Raw genomic sequence first — 18491 nt, forward strand, 5'->3', positions numbered from 1 at the left:
ACTGTCCATGACATATAGTTGACTTTATTGATAGAAATGTTATGACTGTGATTTGACAGTGAGTTAGTTGAGACAAATATTGACTTGACATTGTACTTTGTAAGACTGTAACAGTGAAGTAAAGTAATTCTGAGTGTAGATGTGCACATGTGAAAACAGCTCTTGTGTATATGCAGACTTGGTAGACCTTTGATGAATACCCCTCACAAGTATTTGACATAAATATATTGACCATAACAACGTTTTGGACTTTGACATGGCCTTGTGTTAGTAAGCATTAATATGACAACTAGAATGATTAGTGACTCGGATGCAATAGCTAGGAATATGATGTGAAACTGTTAAGTTATGGTATGTTCTATGCTTATAACAGTTTACTTCTTTTTTTATTATATTCCACCGATTAGCAATCACATGTACATAAAGTAAAGTGCAGATAGAACATTAAACGATCGACAGAAAACAAGCCAAGACAAGAGACACAAGATGTGGCGGCTAGCCAGGGACAAACCCCACAATGTGTGGGGAAACCCTTTGATCAAATCTTCTTTTATCTTCAATAATTCAGCAGAGAGAAATAGTACAATAAATCTGATTCATATCAGCAGTAGCAAACCCTAGATCAGCAACATCAGCATTAGCGGCTTCATTATCAAACTAGGGCAGATGATATCTCACAAACCGACCGTCGGATTGACTTCATTCCACCACCAAAAGTTTCGGCTTCCAGAGGAGGTTCAGATGAACCTACAACGCAGTTCCAAAGAGGAGATCTTCTAGGCCACGCAAGTCAATCTTTACTTCTGCAGTTGCAGCTTCAAATTCAATAGCTTCTGGCTTCACTTGACCCACTTCAGCGCAGTAGAGAAGAGACTCATTTTTGCGCAGTAGAGAGAGAGAGATGTGATGAGATGAGTGAGTCCAAATGAGGAAAAGTCTTCTTATATTTATACACAACGTTGGTGGGTGAATAGATGCGACTGTTGAGCTTCTGAGCCTACATGAGTTGTAGGTCGAATTGATAATAATTCCATAATCAAAATAAATTCATATCTCCATAAATACTTATCGGAATCAGATGATCTTTATATCAATCCTACACCTCTCGACGAGAGGAATCTAATAAAAATATTATCAGCCATGAATAAGATGACCCACAAGAAGTTTTGCCCTGGTTGCCAATTTTAACACTCGCTCTCAACCATGGAGAACTTCATCTGCAATCTGTCTATCGGTCGTTACTATTCATCCATCAAATGCACTGCCCTGTACAGCCCGACCCTTGCCCTGCTCTGCTCTATTCTGCCTGCTCTGCTTTGTCTTGTTCTGCCCTGCACTGATCTGTACTGTTTTGCTCTGTTATGCTCTGCTCTTGCATTGTTCTGCTCTGCTCTGCTTTTGTCCGAATTATGAAGAAGAAGAAATGATCGAGGATGTATCATACTGACTCAAAGTCAGTCTCAGAGTATGTACCACTGGTCCCAGACCAGTCTCAACCAACCCGAAGTCAGCGTCATAGTGAGTACAACTCCACTGGTCCTAGACCAGTATCATCCTCCACTGACTCAAAGTCAGTCTTAGAGTGCGTACCACTGGTCCCAGACTAGTCTCAGCCGACCCGAAGTCAGCTTCATAGTAAGTACCACTCCTACCATTGGTCCCAGACCAGTATCGCAGTCTCAGAGAGTGTACCACTGGTCCCAGATCAATGGAGGTCATCCTAGCGTAGGGAGTACGGTAGTTACAACGATGCGTCCATCGGTACTACTATGGTCCCTAACTTCATTTCCCTGCTCATTGATCAGATGAGAGGTACTTCCCATGAGTCCCAGACTGCATGGGTAGGATGCCTCGACAGGAGAACTAATCAATCCTGTCCTCACAGGAGAACACATCAATCCTGCTACAATTGCCATGGAGAACACATCAATCCTGCTACAATTGCCATGGAGAACACATCAATCCAGACTGCCATGGAGAACACATCAATCCAGGCCTCACAGGAGAACACACCAATCCTGCTACAATGTCGCCATGGGATGTACATGTATACCACCAGGGGATAGTGAATAATCTTGTGGTCATATGCTACTCCAAGAAGCACCCTGCACCCCCCTGGAGCTCTCAGAGCTCAATGCATCATACATGACCCTCATTGGAGGGTCTTTGAACAACTCCAAGTTGTTCACGGAAAGTCAGAAATTTTACTTTCCCAAGGGGTTTTGTCAGAATGTCGGCGACCTGTTCATCTGTACCGATATGATGGAGCCTTATAGCTCCCCGTTGCACCATATCTCGAATATAATGGTATCTGATATCAATATGCTTGGAGCGATCATGGAATACGGGAGTCTCTGACAAACGAATCCCACTTTGGTTGTCACAAAGGATCACAGTGGTATCCAATGTGAATCCAAACAACTCACTGAAGAGCTTTCGCAACCAAACTGCCTCACAAGAAGCCATGCTAGCAGCAATATACTCTGCTCCGGCGGTGCTCAAAGCCACCGACTTTTGTTTCCTGCTCATCCAGGATATCGAAGCAGATCCCAAGGAGAAATAACACCCGGAAGTGCTCTTACAGTCCACCACACTGCCTGCCCAATCAACATCAGTATATCCAAGTAGTCTCACATCTTCGGCAGTGTATCTTAATCCATGAGAGATTGTGTCCTGAAGACATCTCAGAAGATTCCTGGCATCAATCCAGTGAGGCTCAACCAAATATGAGCTCACAATGCTAACTGCAAAACATATGTTCGGACGGAGGTTCACCAAGAACATCAATGCGAATGAGTTTTTGAAACTCAGAGGCATTTCCCAAGTCTGGTCCGACATCACTACCATATAACTTCTAAAAGTTAAGATCCTCGAGGTAGTCACGGGCTTGCAGTCCATCATACCGAATCTTTCCAATATATTTACCACATATTTTCCTTGAGATAAGAAAATTTCCCTTGGCTTCTGCCACACTTCAAGTCCTTGGTCCTTCATTTCAAATTCAGAAGCCATCTTCCTCTTACATTTTTGAATGAGAGGGTTTGCACCTGTTAGAAAGAGGTCATCCACATACAACACCAGTATGAGAGCCTTGTCATCTTCAACCTTAAAGTAAAGGTTAGGATCAGCTTCACTCCTAGTGAATCCCAGCTTCATCAAGTAGCTATCGATCCTCTCATACCATGCTCGGGGTGCTTGCTTCAGCCCATAGAGAGCCTTCTTCAACCTGCATACATGAGATTTTCAATCATAAATCTCAAATCCTTCAGGTTGCTCCACATAGACCTCTTCTTTGATAGAACCATGCAAGAACGTGATCTTAATATCCATCTGATGTAGGTTCCATCCTTGTGAAGCCACAAGGGCTATGATCAAGCGGATGGTCGTATATCTGGCAACAGGTGCAAATATCATAGTCTATACCTCCCTTCTGGGATAAACCACGAGCAACAAAATGAACCTTATACTTTTCCATACTTCCATTTGCTGCATGCTTTATCTTGTAAAGCCATTTTGAAGTAACAATTGTCTTGTCCAGGGTCTGGGAACTACTTCCTAGACATCATTCTCCATAACAGACTCATATTCTATGGTCATAGCATCCTTCCATAGTTAATGCTTGATGACATCTGAGAATGATGAAGGTTCATTTTGTATGATTGTGCTCATGATGGTCAGGTATCCCTGATACCTGTTAAGTTTCTTACTTTGATGGAAGGTTCCTCATGGTGCAGCATGTCCTTCAGCATCATCAAGTATCCCCCTAAGCCATGAAGGCATCTTCCTAGAAGAGGAAGGCTCATGTGGATGAGGATCAATCGGATCCATGGGTTCTTCTACATCAGGCATTGATTCATCATCCTTTTCTTTCGGTTCCCTGGTGTCGGCTTCTTGAGAGCTACTCAAAGTCAACAGATTGTCCACCTTGCTGAGAGCCATATCTTCGTCAAAGGTGACATCATGAGTAATTACGACTTCCCTTTGACTGGCTACATAGATTCTATAGCCTTTAGTATTTTCACCATAGCCCACGAAAATTCCCTTCTTTCCAGATGCACCCAATTTATTTCTTTTCTCTTTCGGCACATGAAAATATACAGGACTTCCAAAAATTCTGAAGTGAGAAACATCAGGTTTCTTACCAGTGAACTTTTCTTCAGGAGTCTTGGAACCCAATGCTTGATGAGGGCATCAAATTTTGTACATATACGACAGTGTTTGTAGTTTTAGCCCATAGAAACTTTGGAAGTCTTTAATCATGTAGCATGGCCCGGACAACTTCCACAATCGTGCGGTTCTTCCTTCCCACCACACCATTCTGCTCAGGAGTATGTGGTGTAGTAGTCTCCCTCTTAATGCCAACCTCAGGTATGCCTGAGTAAACCAATTGTAATATATCGGAGGTCTTGCTTTGGCTTGAGGGGAATGGTCCCCTTTTGAGCTTTCCTTTGGCACATCCCGGACATACACCTTCTTTCTCTACTTGGAATTCGGGCATCCCTGTTACCATCTGTCTTACATTGGGTAGAGCTTTGTAATGAAGGTGGGAAAACCTCCGATGCCAAAGTTCGGACTAAAGAGTTGTGTCACAAGGCATGACACCTAGCGGACTTCCATCTACCTGATATAATGAATCAACACTAAACCCAAGAGTAAAGGCATCTTTAACATTATTTTTCCATATACATACCTTGCCATTGCTGAAGGTTACCTTGTAGCCTCTGTCTTCCATTGCCAAGATGGACACTAGGTTCCTTTTGAGGTCAGGTGCATTTAATACATCCTAGAATTTCTAGCCTTCTTGAATGCTTGTCCTCTTCCTTGATTCCTAGCTCTCCTCTTACCTTTGCTGTTGAATTTGTCATTCATTTGATTGCCATCAGAAGGATTTTGAGTTGCACCACTGCATACTGTACCATGCTTCTCTAATCATGATTATCATCATGCTGCCCATGTCCATGATTTTATCCATCATAATGCTGCTCAAACTAGTGTGCATCATCATCATGCTATCCTATATGTCCATGATCTCATGTTGCCTTTTATGTCCATGATCTCATTCATCATGATGCTCATGATCTCATACATAGTGACTTGCTTTATCGCAAATGTAACATCATCATTTTCTTCTAGCCTTAGGTCCAGCCTTTCTTTTCGATTTAGACCCAGAATTATTTCTTTTCTTAGCATGAGAAGAAAAAGCAGCAGGAGGACCTTTAGGCATGGGCATTTCTTGCACTTCTTCCCTTGTTTCTTCTTGAATGCATCTAGCCATTAATTCCTCGAAACTAGGAATTACATTATTGTTTAGAAGAGTAGTCCTGAACACATACCATTCAGATGGTAATCCTCCGAGAGTTGTGAGTGCCATTTCTCTGTCAGTAATGGTTTCCCCAATAGATAGGAGATCGTTCTTGATCTCGGCGATTCTTAAGAAGTATGCTTGCATACTTTCATCTTTACCCTTTTTGATTTCCCTCAACTTATTTCTAAGAAACAAAACTTGATTTGCATCATTAACTTTAAATAAACTCACCAGTCTGTCGTAGATTTCCTTGGAGGTGTCTAGATTAGAGATGCAGGCCACCAAGCGCTTGTCGATAGAGTCCCGGATGATCTTCTTTGTTCTGACTTCTACATTTTTCCATTTGTTCCAGGCAGCAGCAGATGCATTTGATGAAGGCTCAACAATATTGCCTCTTACATGGTGCAACACTCCTTGATCTTCAAGGGTTAGATCGATAGACATCTTCCATCCGTGATATTCAGCTTTCTCACGGAGCTTGTCTTCAGCAGGAAAGAGTGTTGAGGACCCCATAGTTCTTTTAGGATAGCCTTGCCAATCTTCTCTTCAATGATTGCTCTTGCTCTTGCTCGGGCTTTGTCTTCACCTCAGCTCTGATACCATGTTAAGTTATGGTATGTTCTATGCTTATAACAGTTTACTTCTTTTTCTTATTATATTCCACCGATTAGCAATCACATGTACATAAAGTAAAGTGCAGATAGAACATTAAACGATCGACAGAAAACAAGCCAAGACAAGAGACACAAGATGTGGCGGCTAGCCAGGGACAAACTCCACAATGTGTGGAGAAACCCTTTGATCAAATCTTCTTTTATATTCAATAATTCAGCAGAGAGAAATAGTATAATAAATCTGATTCATATCAGCAGTAGCAAACCCTAGATCAGTAGCATCAGCATTAGCGGCTTCATTATCAAACTAGGGCAGACGATATCTCACAAACCGACCGTCGGATTGACTTCATTCCACCACCAAAAGTTTCGGCTTCCAGAGGAGGTTCAGATGAACCTACAGTGCAGTTCCAAAGAGGAGATCTTCTAGGCCACGCAAGTCAATCTTTACTTCTGCAGTTGCAGCTTCAAATTCAACAGCTTCCGGCTTCACATGTGTGAGAGAGAGACCCATTTCAGCGCAATAGAGAAGAGACTCATTTCTGCGCAGTAGAGAGAGAGAGATGTGATGAGATGAGTGAGTCCAAATGAGGAAAAGTCTTCTTATATTTATACACAACGTTGGTGGGTGAATAGATGCGACTGTTGAGCTTCTGAGCCTACATGAGTTGTAGGTCAAATTGATAATAATTCCATAATCAAAATAAATTCATATCTCCATGAATACTTATCGGAATCAGATGATCTTTATATCAATCCTACACCTCTCGACGAGAGTAATCTAATAAAAATATTATCAACCATGAATAATATGACCCACATGAAGTTTTGCCCTGGTTGCCAATTTTAACAGAAACATTGATTGACATAGTGAGCATTCTATGACAAGTGTCTTGAATTTGAATTTATTTAACTAAGGCACAGTATGACAATTGATTTGACACCTAAATAAGACATTAACAGTGAGTTGGTACCTTGACTTTGACTTGAACTGTAGATTGAGGTACTTACACCTATGACAGTGATGACCTAGGGATTGGTCTTGTAGTAATGACCTAGAGAGAGTGTACAAGTGACACAATTGTAACTTTGCAGGTCAGCAAGTCTTGAAGGCAATATCATCTAGTTGTACAAGCATATTGACATAAAAATGGATAGCTGGGTTTGACCAGCTGAACAACAGTGTTTACACATATGTTGGTAGCTCTCAGAGGACAGAACTTAAGAGCATTGGTTGCAGGTCATAGGAATGACTTGAGGTACCTTGGTTTGTGCCATCATTTGGTAGCAGTGCCAGATGGTTGTACCATCATGTGCAACCTGATGATAGCAGCGTTTGAGCATTGATGACTATTTATTCGTGAAGTGACATTAAGTGGTAGTCAGCAGTTATGCAATGATTTGCAGTAACAATAATGTTAGTTGTGCAGTGACAATGACATGCAGTGTGTAGTGACAATGATGTGCAATTGTATAATGATAGCTTGATGTGTAGCATCATGCAATGACCAGTTTGTGGGAGCAGTCATCAAAGGCTACTAGGATTCGATATCTATTCTACATTTTCCTGACAACTATTCTACATTGATTGAGACTGAGAGTACATGGGATCCAGTCTGAAAATTGTGAAACGTGGTCCGTTGGCTCTTCATGGTGGCAGGGTGGTGCAAGGCAGATGATTGGAGTCACCTTCAGGTTGTGGCGTGAGAACACTCCAGGACAACAGGGTGGTGCTAGGGCAAGTTGTGGCCTGCATAGGATATTTTGGCGTTGTTGACGGTGCTGAACCCGCCAACATTTGGGGGATCTCCCCTGTATGAAGTCCCAACTAGATCTCACACCGTTTGGTGTAAGAGTCCCATCCGGTATGATGGCCCGATTGCCATTATCTTAAAGGTTTGCCTTAGCTCTTGCTTGTCAGCACATGAGAGTGGTCTGCTTTGTCTTCGAACAACGAGGTTTGTGTGCCTGGTACGTACTATCCCTTCTTGTGTGTGTGTGACTGTTGCATCATGTGGATTACTCGGCTAGAAGTGTTGTAGCCGCTGCAACACCCCCCAAAATTTTGGTCTGCATTCAATTTCGGAGCCTTCCTTGGGTTTTTCCCTGATGTTTGCAAGAACCCGGGCTCATCCCATGAGCTCGTGTTGAGTCTTTGCACCCTCCTCACTTGACCTTTCAACGAACATCTTTTTGCATGTTTGCCACAGTGTCATGCTTGCAGTCATGTTCTGGCCATGCACAAGGTCTCGCTTCATGTGTACAAGTTGTATTTTCTATGTAAAAATTTGTCGCACTCACACACGAAGTTGTGTGCATTGTCGCGCAAGCGTCATTGTGGTCGTTCAATGATCTATCATAATTGTCACGCTTGTCGCTCGCATCGTCTGTCAGTCACACTGAGTATATGTTGTCTTGATGATTTGAGGCATGTTGTCATTGAGTCATGTTGAGTGTGTGTTCGCAAGGTCACGTACACACAAGTTCACTCGCTCGCACACAGTCATTTTGCTGAAGTTCTAACGACTGGATCACCCTCCAACAGTCGGACCTTCATTAAGCTGCACTACGTAGTTTCAACCCTCAGTGATTATGTATTGCTGCCCAGAATTGCGTAGAGCTTGAGATTGTCTCCCAAGCAACCTGCACTACACAATCCTGGAATCGACCGGATTGACCCTCACCTAGAACATCGCAAAAGTTTCTCAGCAAGCTATCTCAATCTACGTTGCTCGCATGCAAATCAACCAAGTCTCCAGTTGGTCAACTAGAGAGTTTGACCGGGCAGTGATCTTGGGACTTACTCCCCAAAAAAACTGTGCAAAAGCTGCCAAGCATGCCCACTCTGCTCACTGAAGAAACTCTGCAGACATGTCGGACAAACACCCAGTGTTTATCACTGTTTCCCTCAAAAAATTGCATAGTTTTTCCATCCAGTCACCTAGTCAGCCGACCTGCTGCTCACCCAGAAGAGTGCACAATTTTCATGAGTAGTCACCAAGTTGCCCAACATCCTGCTCAACTCAGAACTACGTAGGGATGTTTAGCAGGCCAGCCCCAACAATTTCGCATTTTTTGCCAACAACACTCCTATAGCCCGTTGCCAGCTGCTAGAAAAAATTGCGCATTTTTTCCCTGCAAGCCTCTTGCAGCCCGTTGTTATCTCCTTCGAGGAATTGCATAGGTTTTGCTGCCAACCCCCTCTGCTGCTTACACTACTTCCCTCAAGAAATTATGCAGATCTGCCCTCCAACCGAGCCAAATCCTGCGGATAGTCACTACTGATCTGGATTGTCCATCTCAGTTTCCCAATGACTTTTGTGCAATTTTCACCAGCAGTGCCCAGAGCCCACATCACAATTTCAAATCTTCCTTGCGCAGTTTCATAGCCTTGTCCTCTCTCCCGATCACCTGCATCCGAAAGGGAAGGACAATGCATCATGGTAGACTAGGTACATGGATAAAACATGACGTGACGACGAATGGGATGAACAAGGAGAGCACATGCGAGGAGATTTGTTCGCGAATGGACGGACACAGAATGCATGCAAGGAGATTTTTTCGCGAACGGACGAACATGTGAAGCATGCCAAAGTACAAGTGAAGGAGCGATGTGCACATGCGACATCAAGTGAACACTAAGACCATTGAAGACTCCACACACCTAGCCATGCGAAGGCGAAGCTATGATACACGAAGAGCACATCCATCACTCAGCAGCATTGCAGCTTGACATAGACACCACCAGCAGCATGAACATACTAGCATTGTCGTGTTGAATCGTGTCATGAATCATCTCGGCCACATCACTACTATGGGCGATACTGTTGTAAATCAGTGTAATGTAATGTGGAAGTCCAAGAGACCCACATGTAATATGAAGAGTCATGTAAAGTTGAAGAGTCAAATAAGTCAAGCAGTCATGAGGGAAGTCAAATAGTCACAAGGGCAAGTTTAGCCTTGGTTATAAATACCCCTCATTTGTACATGCAAAAGACTTTTCATCTTGGCTCCTCCCACATAGCCTTGATGTTAAAATTGGCAACCAGGGCAAAACTTTATGTGGGTCATCTTATTCATGGCTAATAATATTTTTATTAGATTCCTCTCGTCGAGAGGTGTAGGAATTGATATAAAGATCATCCAATTCTGATAAGTATTCATGGAGATATGAATTTATTTTGATTATGGAATTATTATCAAGCCGACCTACAACTCATGTAGGCTCAGAAGCCCAACAGTCGCATCTATTCACCCACCAACGTTGTGTATAAATATAAGAGGACTTTTCCTCATTTGGACTCACTCATCTCATCACATCTCTCTCTCTCTACTGCGCAGATATAAGTCTCTTCTCTACTGCGCTGAAATGGGTCTCTCTCTCTCACACATGTGAAGCCGGAAGCTGTTGAATTTGAAGCTGCAACTGCAGAAGTAAAGATTGACTTGCGTGGCCTAGAAGATCTCCTCTTTGGAACTGCGATGTAGGTTCATCTGAACCTCCTTTGAAAGCCGCAACTTTTGGTGGTGGAATGAAGTCAATCCGACGAATGGTTTGCAAGATATCGACTGCCCTAGTTTGAAGCCGGAAACTACTGAAACTGAAGCTGCAACTGCAGAAGTAAAGATTGACTTGCGTGGCCTAGAATATCTTGGCAATGGAAGACAGAGGCTACAAGGTAACCTTCAGCAATGGCAAGGTATGTATATGGAAAAATAATGTTAAAGATGCCTTTACTCTTGGGTTTAGTGTTGATTCATTATATCAGGTCGATGGAAGTCTGCTAGGTGTCATGTCTTATGACACATCTCTTAAGTCCGAACTTTGGCATTAGAGGTTTTCCCCCCTTCATTATAAAGCTATACTTAGTGTAAGACAAATGGTGATAGGGATGCCCGAATTCTGAATAGAGAATGAAGGTGTATGTCCAGGATGTGCTGAAGGAAAGCTCAAAAGGGGACCATTCCCCTCAAGCCAAAGCAAGACCTCTGATATATTACAATTGGTTCACTCAGGCATACCTGAGGTTGGCATTAAGAGGGAGACTACTACACCACATACTCCTGAGCAGAATGGTGTGGTGGGAAGGAAGAACCGCACGATGATGGAAGCTGTCTGGGCCATGCTACATGATCAAAGACTTCTGATGTTTCTATGGGCTGAAACTACAATCACCGTCATATATGTACAAAATTTATGCCCTCATCAAGCATTGGGTTCCAAGACTCCTAAAGAAAAGTTCACTGCAAGGTGAACAGTCTTTTGACTTTGAGGAGCTCTCAAGAAGCCAACACCAGGGAACCGAAAGAAAAGGATGATGAATCAATGCCTGATGTAGAAGAACCCATGGATCTCATAGATTCTCATCCACATGAGCCTTCCTCTTCTAGGAAGAGGCCTTCATGGCTTAGGGGGATACTTGATGATGCTAAAGGACATGCTACACCCTGAGGAACCTTCCGTCAAAGTAAGAAACTTAATAGGTATCAAGGATACCTGACCATCATGAGCACGATCATACAAAATGAGCCTTCATCATTCTCAGATGTCGTCAAGCATCAAGTATGGAAGGATGCTATGACCGTAGAATATGAGTCTATTATGGAGAATGATGTCTGGGAAGTAGTTCCCAGACCCTGGACAAGACAATTGTTACTTCAAAATGGCTTTACAAGATAAAGCATGCAGCAGATGGAAGCACGGAAAAGTATAAGGCTCGTTTTGTTGCTCGAGGTTTCTCCCAAAAGGAAGGTATAGACCATGATGAGATATTTGCACCTGTTGCCAGATATACGACTATCCGCTCGATCATAGCCCTTGCCGCTTCACAAGGATGGAACCTACATCAGATGGATGTCAAGACTGCGTTCTTGCATGGCTCGATCAAAGAAGAGGTCTACGTGGAGCAACCCGAAGGATTTGAGATTTATGATCGAAAATCTCATGTATGCAGGTTGAAGAAAGCTTTCTATGGGCTGAAGCAAGCACCCCGAGCATAGTATGAGAGGATTGATAGCTACTTGATGAAGCTGGGATTCACTAGGAGTGAAGCCGATCTTAACCTTTACTTTAAGGTTGAAGATGACAAGCCTCTCATACTGGTATTGTATGTGGATGACCTCTTTCTAACAGGTGCAGACCCTCTCATTCACAAATGTAAGAGGGAGCTGGCCTCTGAATTTGAAATGAAAGACCTAGGACTGATGCACTACTTCCTAGGAGTTGAAGTATGGCAGAAGCCAAGGGAAATTTTCCTATCTCAAGGGAAATATGTGGTAAAGATATTGGAAAGATTTGGTATGATGGACTGCAAGCCTGTGACTACCTCGAGGATCTTAACTTTTAGAAGTTATATGGTAGTGATGTCGGACCAGATTTGGGAAATGCCTCTGAGTTTCATAAACCCATTCGCATTGATGTTCTTGGTGAACCTCCGTCCGAACATATTTTTTGCAGTTAGTATTGTGAGCTCATATTTGGTTGAGCCTCACTGGATTGATGCCAGGAATCTTCTGAGATGTCTTTAGGACACAATCTCTCATGGATTAAGATACACTGTCGGAGATGTGAGACTACTTGGATATACTGATGTTGATTGGGCAGGCAGTGTGGTGGACCGTAAGAGCACTTCCGGGTGCTGTTTCACCTTGGGATCTGCTTCGATATCCTGGATGAGCAGGAAGCAGAAGTCGGTGGCTTTGAGCACCGCCAAAGCAGGATATATTGTTGCTAGCATAACCTCGTGTGAGGTAGTCTGGTTGCGAAAGCTCTTCAGTGAGCTGTTTGGATTTACATTGGATACCACTGTGATTCTCTATAACAACCAGAGGTGGGATTCGATTATTGAGGAATCCCGTATTCGTCGATTGCTCCAGCAGATAGACATCATCTTGGATATGGTAAGTTGATGAGCAAGGAGGCTCCATCACATTAAGATGATGTACAGGTTGATACACCTTGTCAAAGCCCCGAGGAAAGATCTAATCTGTGATTTTCCCAAACGACTTGGAGTCGGTAAGAAACCCTTGTACAAGGGTCCTGCATGTTGCATACATTGAGCTCTGGGAGCTTTGAGGGCTTGCGGTTATTACTGGAGCAACATACGACCACAGGGTGACTCACCCTCCCCTGGTGGTGCACACTGGAACAAGATGATTCGCTCTCTTGTGGGACAAGATGATTCGCTCTCTTGTGGAACAGGATGATTCGCTCCCCTGTGTAGCAGGATGATTAGTTCTCCTGTGAGGCCTGGATTGATGTGTTCTCCATGGCAGCCTGGATTGATGTGTTCTCCACGACGATTGTAGCAGGATTGATGTGTTCTCCTGTGCAGCCTGGATTGATGTGTTCTCCATGGCAATTATAGCAGGATTGATGTGTTCTCCTGTGAGGCCTGGATTGATGTGTTCTCCATGGCAATTGTAGCAGGATTGCTGTGTTCTCCTGTGAGGACAGGATTGATTAGTTCTCCTGTCGAGGCATACTACCCATGCAGTCTGGGACTCATGGGAAGTACCTCTCATCTGATCAATGAGCAGGGAAATGAAGTTAGGGACCATAGTAGTACCTGTTAGAGTCGGTCTTGTCGCCCTCCATCAGCGATCAAAGCTCTTTGCATTTGCATAAGTAGGTGTCTCATCAGTGTCAATTTTTGCATCCCATTAGACATGCCATAACCCTGATGGAGGAGCTGGTGTTTTTGTCCCCCTCTTGGCATTGCTGGATCAAGTCATTTAAGTCCTTAGTCACTTTCAAGCTTGTCTTGTCTTGGCTTGAGGTCAAATTCCTAGGTCTAGGGTTTTGGTCAAATTTGTTTACAAGGTCATGTCTCTGAAGGTCAATAAGTGCTCAACAAGCCAGAGGGATGATTTTAAAGGTGTTTCTTCGCAAATTTCAATCTTGTACAGTTAATGTTCACCTTGGATTTAAAAACTTTGTTTTTAAAGCCAAGGTCATTTTTCAAACTTTTGTAAAAAGTGATGAAATTTCAAAAAAGCTTCCAAGGACAGCATGTAACCCTGGCTCCCTTGCCAAGATCCCTCAGATGATATCCCTGCAAAAAGTATCAAGCAAAAGCATTAAATGAGTCAATTTCAGGACAAAGGAAACCAAGAAAAGTCAATTTTATAAAGTGTCAAAGAGAAACATTATAAAGTGGGTTTGAGCATGAAATTATTTCAAATCAAAGCTATAAAGGCCCAATCTCCCTCCATCGACCCTCATTGTGCATCCAAGTTGTTTGCAAGAGCGATTGAGTGAAAGTTTGAGCGAATTTGGGAGCTGGACAGGCGCGCGACCCGTCAGACCAGGTGCGCGACCCGTCAGAGGCGCGCGACCCGTCAGCAGTGTTCCGACAGTGTAATTTTTCAACGGGCGCGACCCGTTGGGTGAGGCGCGCGACCCGTCAGCACCCTCTTTACCAAACCAATTGCAAATTTATCTAAGGACCCTCCGAAATCGCCAAATTGCCAAGGTAGGCTCTCCAAACTTAAGAATGGTTGCTTGTTATGGTCAATGGGAATCTTAATGGCATTTTTAAAGGATCTCCATGTGCAAGATAAAAGCTCCATGTTGCTGCATTTTAAATTTGTAAAATTTGCCTAGGGTTTTATGCTGTTTTAAGAGTATTCCCCTTGTAATCATTTTCCCCATTTCTCATGTCATTTTCCTTATCCTTCTATATAAATTTCCTTTTAAATTTGTAAAGAAAAATCCAAACCCTACCCCTCTTCCCTAAAAAATGAAAAATTAAGCCTTAACCCTATCTCTCATTACCCATGTAAACAATGTATATAATGATGCATATGCAATGATTTTTGCAATGTTTTTTCCCTTAAATCCCTGTTTTATATGTTTATTCCCATTTTCCCTTTAAAAGTGTCCTTCCCCTAACATTCCCTTCATGCTCCTTGTCCCCCTTAAATCAACATTTTACAACATTTTACAAGGCAGAAACAACAGTACATTTTGGCCACTCTGCTCCTTAAACAATGTCAGAAACCGAAACCTATGAGCAGAGTGATGACCAGGCATCAGCTTCAGAGATTGAGATACAGAGGAGGCCTCATAAGGGTGGTAAGGGTGGTCATCATAGGCGAGAGGAGCCCACCTCTTTGGCAGATTTACAAGCTTGTCCTATGGCAGTCTCATGTTTCCAGTACATGTCTTGCTATGAGTTTTGTGAGAGGATCTCTCGGATTCAGCACCACAGAGAGTTGGCTCGCCTGTTTGTTTTACACTTGCATGATGGACATGTCAACCTTGCCGGGGTGGACTTCACATTGACACCTGAGGTGATTGCACAGGCCATAGGGATACCTAATGTCGGAGAGGTATGGAATAAGCGCAAGGTGCTGGACAGTGTCCATTTTGAGCCTTTTGTTAGACCTGCACTCATGAGGCACTTAACAGGAGTGTTTCCCTTCAGATTTCTCAGGAGTGAGTATGCTCCCATGATGAGGCTCATCATGCTCTATTTTACCTGTGAGGGCAGATTTTCACAGGTATATTCATACCATATTCGCCTCTTGATGCACTTCACCCGGGTACGGATGATGAACATCCCTGTTTTCTTCTATCAGAACATTGAGAAGATGGTGTCCATGATGCAGAGGAAGAGCCCGACACAGCAGTACAGGAGCCTTTACCATTATGGTTTGATTCAGCTAGTGGTATTACATCAGTTGGCTCAGCAGGGCATCTCATGGGAGGAGTTCATTTCTCGTGAGCTTTTCACAGTACCACCACCACCACATCCTGAGGTTATTCATGAGGAGGGAGGACCATCACAGCAGCATGACATCCCCGTCACTAGACATGTCAGCTCCTCACCTTTGGTTACTTATCAGAGAGGCCAGAGGGCCTTATTTGCAGCAGCTCGGCGAGTACTTTCTCCACACCAGGTGGAAGGGGTCTCGCCTTCTTCATCGGCTCAGCGAGTGTTATCTCCACATCAGGTGGAAGGGGCCTCGCTTTCTTCAGCAGCACAGGTACCAGGGAGGGGCAAACAGCCCAAGGTTGATGAGGGACCATCAGGTGTTTCGGATATAGAGTTTATTGATCTTGATGTCAGTTCTCCTAGCTGAGAGTCAAAGGAGATCATTCAACACCTTAGAGCTGAAAATGATGCCTTGCAGAGGAGATTAGAGGGGGCACAATGGACAATCTCATACCTGGAGCAGCGCAACAAACAGTTGGAGGATGAGCAAGCACTTGATGAGCTGTGGAGGATTTGTAGTGACCGCATTTTGAACCGGAGAAGACCCGGTGATCCATTGCCCGCTGACCGAGAGTCCATGCTCATCCGGGTAAATGCACACTTGGAGAGGCTGTTGGCTAAGGCCAACCAAGAGAAGAAATTGCTGAGGAACATGAAGAACCATTATTGGGCAAGAATGCATGTGTGCAAGACAAAGATGAAGATGTTCCAAAGGCGGTTGGCCAAGGCACAAAAAAGGAGAAAGAGGCCCAATCCCCTCCATATCTTGGCCGAGGCTTCACTGAAGGACCAAGGCACTAAATAGCCCAGCCACAGCACAAATCCCAAGAAATTTTGAAAATTGTGGGTCAATTTTGATTTTTCAGGCAATTTACAGGTTTTTGTCCATTAACGGGTCTCACCCCCTGCGCGACCCTTCATCCCGGCAACTCCATTTCGCAAAAACTCATCATTTCCAGATTTTTCATGAGAATTTACATATGCTCATCAATGGACTTGAGATTTTATGAAGTTTTGGGCCTCCAGAAAGTAAAAAAACAAGCAAAAATTGACTTTCTGCCACATTTTTGAGTTGCAGAAAGCAGTCTTGGGAGATTGCAATTTTGGAGGGGCAAATGACCACCAAATATAGAAATTCCAGTTGGGTTGGAAAGTAGACTCACAGACCTTTCCAACAAGCCTACTCTTGCTCAATTTGGCCACTTGGAAGTGCCCCAAATGTGGTCCCAAAGGCGCGCGACCCGTCAGGCAGAGGCGCGCGACCCGTCAGGCAAACTTCTCCAGATTTCAGTGTACAGCTCAGAAAAACGCAGTTTGACCCTGTTTGACTTTTTGGGGTGGATTATTATGCTCTTTGATGTAATTAATGTACTTTTATGACACTTTTACTCTTATGTACCTCTTCTAGAAGATTCATTCATGAAAAAGGTGAAAATTAAATGAATGAATTGGTTTCCTAGCTTATAGAGGCAAGTTGTTTTGACTGCCTAGATTTTAGTGCTCAGTTTAGAATTAGTTGAAAAATCTCCTAGAAGGATGAGCTCGACCCCTATAGGCAAGGGAAGAGGTTGGCTTGCCTATATTATGTATTTTCTTAATCATTTTCAGAGGTTGGAAGGTTGGACTCTTGAGGGATAAGCTATCATTGTATTATTCACTGTATCTCTGCAATTTTTGGCTAAGGAAGACCAGGGTTCTGCAGTCCTTTTTGGGATTCTTGTGGTTACATGTATTGATGGTGTGTTTCTCTATGTACTTGTAAGTGTGTTATGTGAATCATTTCCTTTCTTTTCCTTCTGCACATTAAACAAATGAAGTGTTTGTTGTCGCGCGGATTGACACGACAACGCTCAGACCGGGGGCTGTCACTCTGATCCCCGATCCCTCCGTTTAAGCCTGTCTCCCGCGGCTAAGGGGGGTAGTCCCTGTGAGATGATGAGACCAACTGTCGACCAGTTGGTTGGGAGACACGAGATACGCTATAAAAAGGACGCGATGGATTTGATTAATTGAGCAGACCAGTGCCTTAAGAGATTGATGTAGAAATGATTACTTGTTAAATGATATAGGAACATGGACCATGGACAGCAACCATCTATCATCGGCTAAATCACATGACCAAAACGATATCCAGCGATTAAAAAAAAACTTCGAAAAGATGAATGTGCTAAAATGAAACCAAAAAAACCCTAAACCCTAATAAAAAACTGCATAAAGCAAAAATTAAAACCCTAGATCAGCTAATTAATTTACAGATTTGGCCCCTTAACAGCCAGATTCAGCAATAAGCACGGAAAACATTTTAAAGAACAAAAATTTCAGATCGTCACTGTGAAGAACTTTAGAAAATCTCTCATGCAAACTTAGAAAAATAAACCGAATGATAGACCCAGGATCAAGTCCAACTGGGCTCAGCAAAAAAAATGCTTGCGGGAGTTGGCTGGTTCAGCCGAGAACTTCCCCGAACGCCCACAAATTTCCTTCAGAAAATGTTTTCTGCACAGCTCAAAACAACTGTCAACAAAGAGGACAAAAAATGCTGCTAGATCTCAAACAGTAATGGAGATACCTGCCATTACTTCAGAAACCCTAACATCACCCAAACCCTAGCAAGTGAACAAGATACCTGTGCTCACAATACTCTACGAAAAGCTATTAGTAATGGCTGAAAATAACATATGCAGAAAATGAAATGATCTCACAGCATTCCAAGAGAGTAACACCAACAAGATATGGACCCCAAAGTCTTCCTTTATTAACCAGAAACAGATTTACAAGAGAGCTTCTTCAGTATCTGACTCACAGATCGAATGAATCTGAAATGACCAGCTAAGACCCTATATAAAGGAAATG

Source organism: Pinus tabuliformis, chromosome 2_1 (assembly GCF_031772625.1).
Source record: "Pinus tabuliformis cultivar Carrire ecotype Pingquan chromosome 2_1, CPIR1, whole genome shotgun sequence".
Taxonomy (NCBI): domain Eukaryota; kingdom Viridiplantae; phylum Streptophyta; class Pinopsida; order Pinales; family Pinaceae; genus Pinus; species Pinus tabuliformis.